Source organism: Perissodus microlepis, chromosome 20 (assembly GCF_051167445.1).
Source record: "Perissodus microlepis isolate ML-2025 ecotype Zambia chromosome 20, ASM5116744v1, whole genome shotgun sequence".
In the NCBI taxonomy this organism is placed as follows: Eukaryota; Metazoa; Chordata; class Actinopteri; order Cichliformes; family Cichlidae; genus Perissodus; species Perissodus microlepis.
In genome coordinates, this window is record NC_140480.1 from 35,885,861 (window position 1) to 35,898,134 (window position 12,274).

The 12,274-nt window shown below is 46.6% G+C and overlaps 1 protein-coding gene across 2 annotated transcripts in view; it reads right to left on the reverse strand.

Annotated features, from left to right (window-relative positions):
* Positions 1 to 9,480, reverse strand: part of oprl1 (opiate receptor-like 1) — a 75,228-nt gene extending 65,748 nt beyond the window's left edge. The window contains exon 1 of one of the 2 annotated variants that reach the window (XM_084918403.1): positions 9,227 to 9,480. The gene's annotated coding sequence lies outside the window, so the exon portion shown is untranslated. The remainder of the gene's footprint in view (positions 1 to 9,226) is intronic. The other variant, XM_084918402.1, reaches the window with a different exon arrangement.
* Between the last annotated feature and the right edge of the window lie 2,794 nt (positions 9,481 to 12,274).

Below are 12,274 nucleotides of genomic sequence, written 5' to 3' on the forward strand. Positions count from 1 at the left end.
TGGACAACAACGTGCCCGATTACAGCAAGTTGCTAGTACCAACCAACGTTATCTGTGTTCTTCACAGATGTCTTAACTTAATGTGATTAATTTGAACACAGCCTTTTTGCTACCATAACGGTACGAGTTGTATTTAACTTACCTCTACATGCTTGCGCAGGTTTGATGTGGAATTTTTAAAAGCTGCTAACTCGGCCTCTCTGGGCAAACACAGCTTACACTGCATAATAAAGCTGTTGCCTTTCTTGCACTTGAAGCCGAAATGGTCCCTTAAATACGGCCAGGGGTTCACATCTGTTTCTTCGAGTTCAGGGTCAGCAGAATTCGACGGGGCTTCTTTTTTCACTGGATCCGTAACACCGATGTCAGACTCCATCTTTAACGTGACCTTAGCGCCAATTTGTTCTACTACCCATCGTTCCCTGCAGTATTTCCGAAGCGCAATGTTTTTTTGTTTTTTTTTTAAATTTACTCAGTAACGGGTGTGATTGAAAACGTAGCGAACTACAACACTTTTTAAAAAATATACTTAAGTAAAAGTAAAATTACAGACTTGAAAAATGACTTTAAAAAGTACAAATACACAAAAAAACTACTCAATTACAGTAACGCAAGTAAATGTAATTCGTTACTTTCCACCTCTGACTAAAAAGTGTATTGTTCCTCCGCCCACTCTATCGAGGATGCAGCAGGTGGTGCCAAGGATCCCAGAGAACAGGTGTCTGCGTCACAAAATAAATGCACGTTTTTACGCAGGAATCTAGTGGATCTATCAACATACTGCCTGCCTGCAAAAGAGCACCATCGCTGGCCTAGATTCTGGTCTCAGTGGAGATTAAAGGTAACAAATACTTTCCAATGTTTACTTTAAATCAGTGTTTTGTTTGTTATGGAGCAAATTGGCTAAGATTTCAAACTGAACTTCATCATTTCATTTCACTTTAATGTTTTGCTCTATCCGTTGATAGACGTGAAAATAAACGTTTATTTTCACGTCAGCAGTAATAACAGCCGTTTACGTCAATCGGAGGTCTGAGTGGTGTCCAAAGACGATGTGGGCTTTATAGATAATTGGTAAACTTTCTGGAGGAAACCTGGTCTTGTTAGGAGAGACGGCATCCATCCCACTTTGGATGGAGCAGCTCTCATTTCTAGAAATATGGACAAATTTATTAAACCCCCCAAAATATGACTATCCAGAGTTGGGACCAGGAAGCACAATCATGTGACCCCCTATGAGCAAGCACTTTGACGACAGTGGGAAAGAAAAACTCCCTTTTAACAGGAAGAAACCTCCGGCAGAACCAGGCTCAGGGAGGGGCGGGGCCATCTGCTGCGAGCCGGGTGAGAGAACATGAAGGCACTGAAATGTGAGAAAGGGCGTGGCAGTAAGGCAAAGATGGATGAACCAGAGGGCGGAGACATCGATCTTTCTGGATCAGTGCAGTGGCAAGAGAAAGCAGAGGTTTCAATCATCGACTACTGCAGTTCTACAGGAGAACGGGTTTCTGCATTTACGGGAAAAGTCGATGTTGTTCTGTAGTGTTTAAAAACCCATGCACCCACACAGACATCCTGTCTTCTCCACAACGTCCCCCCTGTTGAAACAGCTCACCTCGGAGGGTCCAGCAGGGGAAGCGGTCTTACTCAGCCGGCTCCTTTTGAAGTCTGCCACTTAAGGCACAAACAAAGATGATCCTCAGCAGAGAGTTTCTGGGCTAATTAGCACGATTCATCTCAACTTTCATCCTCATCAGATGATGATGATGACGTATGGTCCTTGATCCCACCTCTAACTGATCTAACAGCAGGTATGTGGTAAGCAGCGATTAGTTAGAGCGCCACCAGACTGACTTTGAGCTGTTGAGCTGAGCACAGGGCATTCGCTGCTTCATCAAACTGAGACTGCAGCGATGCAGCTGCAGGCCTAAAGGTCTGAGGCTGCAACACGGAGAGCTGCTCCGCCTGGTCTGGGAGAAAAATCGCTGATGGCGGCCTTTGGTGCTGAGCAGTTAGTCGCTACATGTAACGGAAATATACCTGCATGCACACGGACAGCTGAAGCACCCACTTGGGCTTCAAACCTCGCGGCGCTGTGGAGCGCAGTGATAGGGGACCTCTGTTAACTGCCTTCATACTGACTTTCTAATATGATCCTAATATGACAACAATTACCTCCAAATGTATGTTTGAATCTTCAGCGACAGGCTGTTCAACCCACAGCTGAACATCACACTGCTGCAATACAATCTGTTACTTATCAAGAATGTAGGTTTATATGCAAATCAATCTCTATAAGAAAAAACTATCAAATGATCAAAGTGAGTTTAAGGTTCTCCATAATTCAGTTTGCATTTGTCCTGCTGTGTTGTGTTGCAGCCTTTATGGTGATCATGAATGACATCTATGAGCCAATCCACAGGAAGCCTGAATGACAGAGGACTCATCTCTGCAGCAACGAGACCAAAGATCAGTGAAAGTGAGTGTTTTATAAAGTATGAGCCAGCTCTTTGTCCACATGTGAGTTTGCTTTAACATTTGTGATGAGGTCAAGTAACACAGGATGATACTGTTTTAGTCCACCATCACATTATGACTGTTAGGATGGGTGCAGAGGAGGGCACAAATCTGCATGTGTGCAACAATGAAAACAGGAAATACGACACAATCATGTAACAAGGTTGGAGGGGAAAAAGACCAAGTATACAGAAGAATGTGTATGAAACACTAAAAACCTAAAAATCTTAGAAATAGGAACCATCTTATCTTAATGACCTTGTAGTACCATATCACCCTATTAGAGCACTTCGCTCTCACACTGCAGGCCTACTTGTTGTTCCTAGAGTATTTAAAAGCAGAATGGGAGGCAGAGCCTTCAGTTTTCAGGCCCCTCTTCTGTGGAACCAGCTTCCAGTTTGGATTCAGGAGACAGACACTATCTCTACTTTCAAGATTAGGCTTCAAACTTTCCTTTTTGCTAAAGCATATAGTTAGGGCTGGACCAGGTGACCCTGAATCCTCCCTTAGTTATGCTGCAATAGACAGAGGCTGCCGGGGGTTTCCCATGATGCATTGAGTTTTTCCTTTCCAGTCACCTTTCTCACTCTCTATGGCTGCGTTCACACTGCAGGTCTTAATGCTCAATTCCAATTTTTTGATCAAATCCGATTTTTTTGTCTGCTTGTTCACGCTACAAATAAAATGCGACAGCAAACGCGCTCTAGTGTGAACGCTCAAAGCGGCCGCATGCGCAAAAGAAGACGTCACACACAACGCGCTCTGTTTAGACCCAGAGCAACAGTATTGTTTGACTGATGGCCTTAATGTAAAGACTTTGGACTTTACGTTTCCCAGTTTTTGCTTTAAGTTATTTTGTTATTTACATAATAATGTAAATAACCTAATAATGATCCTTATTGCTGTTTTAGAGGAGCGGTGCTTCAAAGGATAGCTGCAGATTTCTGTCAGAATCTGCAGATTATACAGTACAAATAACATGTTCATGCTGTCTTCCCAACAATTTCACTGGATGGCCAGGAAGCGTTCACGATGTCTTCTCGGGCGCTGATAATTGGCGTCTGTCTTGTGTCAGTGACGTAAAAGACAGATTTAATGCGACATGACCATCAAACAGCAGTCGCTTTCTAAAACATCAGATATGTATTGGATTCAGTACCACATACGAAGTGACCCAAATCGGATTTGGAAATATCGGATTTGTGCCGTTCACACTGTCAGACCATGATCGGATATGGGTCGCAGAGGGTCAAAAAAATCGGATTTGATGCGCTTTCGCCTGCAGTGTGAACGTAGCCTATGTGTTGACAGACCTCTCTGCTGAATCATATCTGTTATTAACCTCTGTCTCTTTTCCACAGCATGTCTTTATCCTGTCTTCCTTCTCTCATCCCAACCAATCGCAGCAGATGGCCCCGCCCCTCCCTGAGCCTGGTTCTGTCGGAGGTTTCGTCCTGTTAAAAGGGAGTTTTTCCTTCCCACTGTCGCCAAAGTGCTGCTCATAGGGGGTCATATGATTGTTGGGTTTGTCTCTGTATCTATTATTGTACGATCTACTGTACAATATAAAGCGCCTTGAGGCGACTGTTGTTGTGATTTGACGCTGTATAAGTAAGGCTACGTCCACATGTATTTTTGAAAACTGAGATTTTCCGTTTTCATTTTTTTAAAATCCCGTCCACATGTAAACACCAAAATTGAAATGTTGGCCAATCAGAAGTCTAGAAGCCTGGCAGGGAAAGACTAAACAGGGTTTTGTACCCTCACAAAACATTAAGTACTTCTGAAAGTTTGTGTTTTTCTGGAAAGGCAGATAATTTTGTGTTACTTCTCAGGTGCCTTCATCATTTCAAACGTTAATAACTTAAGACAGTATTTTGGACTCACAACTTAGGAATGAACAAAGTGCATACAGCATGCATAAATTTAAACTTTAAAAAAAGTTAATCTATTCAAAAACGACGCGGGGATTTGGGTTGTGTCTGTGTTGAATGAAAGCTCACTCTGACGCCTCTGTCTGTGTAAATGGAGGGACAGTAAGTGTGTAAAAACTGCAGACAGTCAGATTAACAGCAACAGTATTTTGTCTCTATCCACCATTGTAGAAATCTCATTCAATTCAATTCAATTCAATTTTATTTATATAGCGCCAAATCACAACAAAAGTCGCCTCAAGGCGCTTCATATCTCATGTAAACAATAACGTGGCGCACAGCGTGACGTCAAAAACGGCGCACACCTTTGAGGTTGCGTGAATAAATCTCTGTTTTCAGTAATTGAAAACGCCGTTTACGTGTGGACGAAAGGTGCAAACACATAGAAAAATACCGTGTACTTGTGAGCGTAGCCTAAAGCTGAATTGAAATGAAAACGCACAGAGGACACAAGATTCTATATACATGTAAGATGCAGGAAGGAGGAGCTGAAGCAGATAATCACAAGAAAAGAAAAACAAAAACAGAAATGACAGAAACCAACAAATCAAAAGCACACAGGTCCTGAAAATCCAACAGAGCTGTGTGCTCTGGAGGTAACAGGAAGGACCGGAGGACGCCACCAGACACATCCTGGACTCAGAAGGCCTCATCGTCTGCTCTGACACAGGCTGCGATCCAACACACACATATAGAGAGAGCTGGGATGTGTGTGTGGGGCGTAAACACAGTGTCCACCATAATAAAGCAACACGTGTGTTACACGTCCACCGTGGCGTTACTGTACAGGCTTGATCCCAGGCTGCTTCACCGCGACACGCCGGCATGCAGTTGCAGCAGCAATACATCACACTGCCGCCATAAAGCGGCGCCTGCCTCTGCATACTCATGAATATTCATCGAATCCCAGCAGCAGCAACTCGCCGCGGCTCCCCGAGGGTCCTGCCAGCCTTCATATACGGGCCTCCGTCTGCAGAGCCTGTGTGCCATAGCTGTGATTAATAAGCAGTTAAAGTTGAAGTCCGCAGTGTGTCCATGTAAGGCTGCGATGCCACACTGGGTGGGCCACTCTGTGCCACAAACAGCACGAGTGAGCACATCGAGGAGCTGTAATGAAAGGAACGAGGCACTGAACACATCCATGTATGTGGTACTTATTTAAAACAGGAGCTAACTGGTGGAGATGTGGATGGTGGTCCGGTTCCATCAGCAAGCAGAGCTCCACGGGAATGAGAATCGAGAAGGAGTGGCGGTTCAGTCTTAGGCTGCTCCAGACTGCATGCCAGATATCTTTGGGCAGGATACTAAGCCTGAGTTGATTTCAGATGCTAGATCAAATGTTAGATAAAAAAACACTTGTACAAAGTGCTTTGACTGCTTAGGTAAAGCAGAAATATACGTCCATGTACCAGTAGCTAACATTAGCACACGGCTTGGTCCAGTTTTAGAAAGCTTCAGTTTACAGCGAATAATGAGAAGGTCACTGCACCTTTAAATCTTGATCCCTTTCAGTCTACTTTTAGTGCATAAGAGCCCAGTGTTTTTTTCATGCCTCTGTGTGTTTATTTGGAGAAAGTGAGGCCAGAGACTAAATATGACGGGAAAGCTCGAAGAAGGACGGGTGGATTGTGAAAATGTAAACAGACAGAAGAGGGCAGCTTCCTCTAAATCTCAGAGGAAACAGGTAACACAAACAGCTGTTAATACGTCCAAACAGGTGAGGCAAACTGTGGAGGAAGAGGAGACGCAACCCTGCAGAACACACAAAGAGCTGCGGTCCTTCAGCAATGAGCCCGCACGTGTGCGCCACACAGGCTGATATTCAGCTGCAGATCTGCTGCTTTCCTTTAAAGGTCTGCAGGCGGGGAGCATGCTCGCGCAGACGTACAGCTGCACGCAGAGACGGCAGGTCTACGGCTGCTGAGCAGGTCCGACTGCAAACACACCGTTCGGTTACTGTTTGGATCCGAGCGATGATTCATTACTCCACACATCTCTGCACCGCCGTGTGCTAAACATGCTTCATCTTCATCAGCATTAAAGCCTCAGCTCATCCCATCCAGCAAAGAGGCACAGATGACACTGAACAACAGCTTCTCTGAATTCAGAGGAGTGATCCAAACGCTCCGAGGAGCTTAAAAGTTTTGCCCGTCTCCAGTTCAGGAATATCTTGTTGTGCACCTCTGGACAGTTTCCGATTTTTTCAGACCTCTCAGAGGATTTACTGTAGTCCGTGTGCTCGTCCCTCTGTGGTGTGCTGGGGTCAGTTTTCATGTTCAGAAAGTGGACGAAAAGGTTTCCTGCACACGCTTCGTGCTGTTACAGGAAAACACCTGATGGGATTTGTGGCGAGCTGCCTTCAGGTTCCAGAGGGGATCCTTCACCTAACATTTAGTTTAAGATGTAAAATCTCAGCGTTCAGACCGACATGAAGAGCTCTGCCATCTCATGTAACCATGGTGATGGAGTCATGTGGTCCACAGGCTGAGCTTGGTCTGTGTTCAGTCACTGAACGCTGCATTAATTCTAAGTTTGTGGTTAATCTCAGACGTGGCTGCTTTAACTGCACAGGACCAGGACCCCTGACCTGAGTTTATGTGAGGATTTTCATTCTAAAAAGCTTTAAAAGAAAACCAGCAGGACTGCTTTGAGTTTCTTAATCCAGTCTTTAAGTTATGACGTATGAATCCTGCTTCCGGGTCCAAACTATCCATCCATTTCCTTCCGCTTGTCCGGGGCCGGGTCACAGGGGCAGCAGCCCAAGCAGAGAAGCCCAGACCTCCCTCTCCCCAGCCACCTCCTCCAGCTTATCCGAGGGAATGCCAAGGCGTTCCTTGGTCTACCGTTCCAGGGTTACCGGGGCCCCGCCCTGGAGCCAGGCCCGGGGAGGGTGCCCGAGGGCGAGGTCTGGTGGCTGGGCCTTAGTCCATGGTGCCCGGCCGGGCACAGCCCGAAAAAGGGACATGGGCCCATCTTCCTGCAGGCCCACCACCCGCAGGAGGCACCGTAGGGGTCGGGCGCAATGTGAGTCGGGCGGCGGCCAGGAGCGAGTCCAAACTGCTCTGCGTTTATTAAGGCTGTTGTGTTTTTAACATGTTTTAATGTTTTGTAAGTTGTTCTATTTAATCTCCACAAGCCCCTAAGAACAGTCAGTGATCACTGTCGGCCTCTCTCAGTTTTTATTACCACTGTTTATTTTAAAGCTCAGTTTTTAAGACCTTCCACTGTAACTACACATCATTATATACCAGCTAGCCCAACTTCAGTAACCCACAAATGCCACTGCTGTTTAGTTTTCTGTCTTCATTTATGTTGGAAGTGATAACAGAGCTGTACGTTTGAATTGTTTCAGAAATCTCTCAGTCAGAACATGCTATATCATGTTTAGGTGGAAGCTAGCGAGCTAACTCCCTGCTAACTTCTAACTCTGTTAAATGTAATAAATCATGTTTTCATGGATGCCTGGATGTTAAACTTCATTGTTACACCTGGTAAAGCAGCAACGCTGATCATTTTATTAAAGAATGATGCTGCAGTGTTCGTTTGACTTTGGGACCTGAAGCGGAATTTGGACCCAGACGTGGTTAATGACGTCAGACTTAAAGACAGGATACGTTTCATCCCAGAGAGTCCCAGATTTAAGCCCTGTTGGGACTCCTCTCTTTGGGACGTGGATCAAGCTGCGCCTCATCACATGAGCCAAGGTGTGAAAACAGGTGTTGGTCACTATCAGCAGAGGTTTCAGGTGAACCCATTGTGACGGCTTGCCTCACCCTATCATGTGACCTAATGAGGTCAGCTGACACAAGATGTGAGGGGGTTTGAGGCACCTGGGAAGGATTACATATGGCAGACAGCTGGTGTCGTAAGCCCCGCCCTCTGTCCAGTCACTGGAGTACCATGACCTGGATGATCGGGAACCTAAACGTCGTTGATTCAAGGCATTTATTTATTGAACTACCTTTCACTGAACGCCAAACTTTAGTCCAAACAGACGTCAAAGTTCAGCTTTATGAAACTGATGTGAGAGCAGACTGACTGCTTTAAGATGAAAATAGGACTTTTACTTTGAAAATCAATGTTTACAGAGCTCGTTTCCTTCAGGATTTCTCTCTTAAACAGCTGCAACGAGTTTGCATGCCTTCCTCAGGTCTGAACACGATGCTAGCTAACATTACTGCCGTCATCGTTTTATTTCTCTTATTTCATCAAACGCAGCCGCTCTCTGCGCAGGATCGACTGACACGACTAAACTGAAGTCACTTCCTGTTTTTAACCTTGACTGATTACTGCAGGTACTTTCAGTTTTTTGACTGGTTTTGTTTTTAATTTTCTAGAAATGGGGTCTCAAAGTCAGTGACCCCCTAATGGGCCCTGGAGGTACTGCAGGAGGGCACTGTGATGACCACGTGACCATGTGTGTTCTCTGTGATAGGCTGGACTGAACATGAGCACGTGAAGAGCAGAAAGGCGGAAGTTTGGAAGGACCGGTCCAAAGTTCGGGACTGCAGCTGCGCAGAAACCCGCCCTGCTTCAGCGCATGCACGTGGACGAGCCGAGCACCCAAATGCAGCACCGGGACAGGCCCGTCACGGGTCCGAGTGTACCTTAACGCGCAACACACCGGGCGCGCGTGCACGCACGCATACACCTTAGAACCACTGCGTCGCGCACGCGCGGTGTTCGCTGACATGCACACGAAACAAAGACGGACACGCGCATCACGCACATGTCGGCGAGTACACAGATGACTGCAGCAGGCTGCGCGCACTCACCTCCAAGTTGTTGTTCGTCTCCGCGTCGATGCGCGCTCACGGCTCCGGTCCTCCGAGCTGAGTCCGAGCTCCGGCAGCGCGAACACTCCGAACCGAACCTCCAGAACCTCCAAGATCCACGCGGATCCACGCGAACTGCAGCGGGACAAAGAGCCGAGACAGAAGCTTCACCTCCAGCATCCGCGGCACCAACAAGAGGAGGAGGAGGAGGAGAGGAGGAGGGGTCTGAGAGATGAAGATACTGCCTCTCTCTCTGTGATCGATCAGGGTGTGATTTCCCCCCCCGCCCCCCCCCCCCAACACAGACACACAAACACAAACAGACATACACACGGATTTCTTTTGCACATTTGAAACACCAGTAAAATCTGTGTGTGTGTCTGTGTGTGCGCGTGAGTGTGTGTGTCTGTGCGTGTGTGCGCGTGAGTGTGTGTGTCTGTGCATGAGTGTGAGTGTGTATGTGTGTGTGCGCGTGAGTGTGTGTGTGTGCGCGTGTGTGTGTCTGTCTGTGTGTGTGTCTGTGCGTGAGTGTGTGTGTGTGTCTGTCTGTGTGTGTGTCTGTGCGTGAGTGTGTGTGTGTGTGTGTGTGTGTGTGTCTGTCTGTGTGTGTGAGTGTGTCTGTGTGTGTGAGTGTGTGAGTGTGTGTCTCTGTCTGTGTGTGTGTGTGTGAGTGTGTGTGTGTGTGTGTGTCTGAGTGTGTGTGTGTCTGTGTGTGTGTGTGTCTGTCTGTCTGTGTGTGCGCGCACGTGTGTCTGTCTGTATGTGTGTGTCTGTGTGTGTGAGTGTGTGTCAGTGTGTGTCTGTGTGTGAGTGTGTGTGTGTGAGTGTGTGTCTGTCTGTGTGTGCACGCGCGTGTGTCTGTCTGTATGTAACCCTAACCCTGTATGTGTAACGGTTCAGATGTCGTGTTAAAGCACGAACACACAGCATCCCTGTGACAGCCGTGCTGCGTCGCATTAAAAGCACGTTATTTTCAGAAATTAACGAATCTTTATTAAACCCCAGAATGGCAATGTTAATCATACGAAATCATGCTGCAGATTCTGAGAGCACAGACTGAGGCAGCTTTTCCACGGAGGTGTCACAGGAAAGTCACAGGAAACCTGTGGGGGGGGTGCAAGGCTGGGGTGGGGGCCTGGTGTTTCTGTTCCAAGGCCCAGATAAGTTGCCACAGTGGCGTATCACGGCTACCTGGTTACTGCCCTGCAAACGCTGCCCCTAAGTACAGCCGACGAGGGAATGCCGATCGAGCGATCTACTTTCCATCTAAAGACGGCACACCACGCCATCACTACATGAAGTCATCAGCACAGGAAGAAGGAGGGCCAGAGTCAGACTCTTCTCAGTAACTACATGTCGAGAGTCTCTGATGGGTGGAGACAAAAGCCGTCATGTGACAGGAAGAAGATGCTGAAAATGGAGCAAACTTCAGCCCGCAGCCTGAGGGCGGCGATTAATCTGCTCTTGCTGGTGTGATTACTCCTGATCTTCAGCTCCACACTGGGAGGGATTCTTCTCTGAAGCCCTCACATGGCTGCAGTTTTAAAACCTAAACGTTCACATGAAGCCAGTTATCGAATTGCTAAATTAACCCACCGTTTAATCTGCATGAAGGGGCGGGGCTGGCAGCCTCTGAACACAGGGCCTTTCACAGATCACGTGATTTTTCTTCCACAGGAAATGAGCCCTGAGTGTCACCCACTCCAAAGGCACAGGGTGATTAAAATCTATAGAGGTAGAAGACAAAATGCATCATTGTTGTAAAAAGCATGAGAAACTACATGGTGATTTTAGCACAGAGCCGTAAAACACAGACACAGAGTTTGTGTCTGAGCGCGCTCAGTGCTGCTGTTTGTTTCTAAGGTGACGACGCACATTTCATTTATTTATTTATTCCACACATGGTTCAACAGTGTTTCATTTCCTTCATACAAATCCTCCTTCCCACATCAGAGGCTTTAAACTGGATCCATGAAGCCTGATGAAGGAGGCGTGGGAATCAGAGCAGAGGGAATGAATGTGATTGGCTGAACAGGTATCCTGTGTTTGAAGCAGAGCTGAGGAGAACAACGTTTAGACAGGAGAGGCTCATTAATACACGGATATTACCGTGAGCGTGCGACGCACAGCCCCCGCCTCATTCAGCTGCACGTCTGAAACATCCCCCCCAGCAGAGAATCTCCTGAAAACAGGTTGCAATAAAGGAATCGGTGAACTCCAGACCAGTGAAACTTCTCTCAGCTGCAAACTCGCTGCTGTTTAAGAGATTGACAGCAAAGATTAAACACAAAAACACAATTCAAAGTGTATATGAGGCAGTGTAGGTGTGTCATGGTCCTGAGTGTGATGACTCAGTGTTTTTGTGTTAGTTAACGTAGTTTCTGTCTTCTGCTGAGATTTCTAGTTCTTAGTTTTTGGTTCCCATGTTCTCTCTGTTTCAAAGGCAGTCATGTCTCAGGGTGAAGTCTCTGAGTCTGTGTCTTTGCATGTGTGTCGTGTTTCCTGTTTTACTTTGAAGGTTCGTGTCTTATGTCAGTGTATTCTGCTTTGCTTCCTCCCTGTCTCATCATGTTCAGTTAGGTTCAGTTGTGTCTCCCCCATGTGCCATTTCCTCGTTTCCCTCTGTGTATATTTACTGTGTGTTGTCCTTTGCTCTTCGTCATGCCCCGTGTCACCCCTCCTCTCGGTCTCCTCACGCTTCCAGGTTTTCAGGTCTCTAGTTCCAGGTTCGTGTTCAGTTGTAGGTTCTGTTCGCTCCACGCCAGTCATTTCCTGTTTTGTTCGTATGTCACAACTGTAAATAAAAGCTCAGTCTCAGCAAAGTCGGTGCCTGCACTTGGGTCCTTTCTCTCATCTGTTCACCAGTATAGGGACTAACGCGTTATTAAGTAATGCATTACAGTAACTACGTTATTATTGTGGTAATGAGCACGGTAACTAGTTATTATGCCAAAATCAGGAACGTGTTAATTGTTACTGGGATTTAGATCGCGCTAAACAACAGCAGCGCGTTTAAGCTTGATCAGCTGTTGTTAGAATTTATTTAAT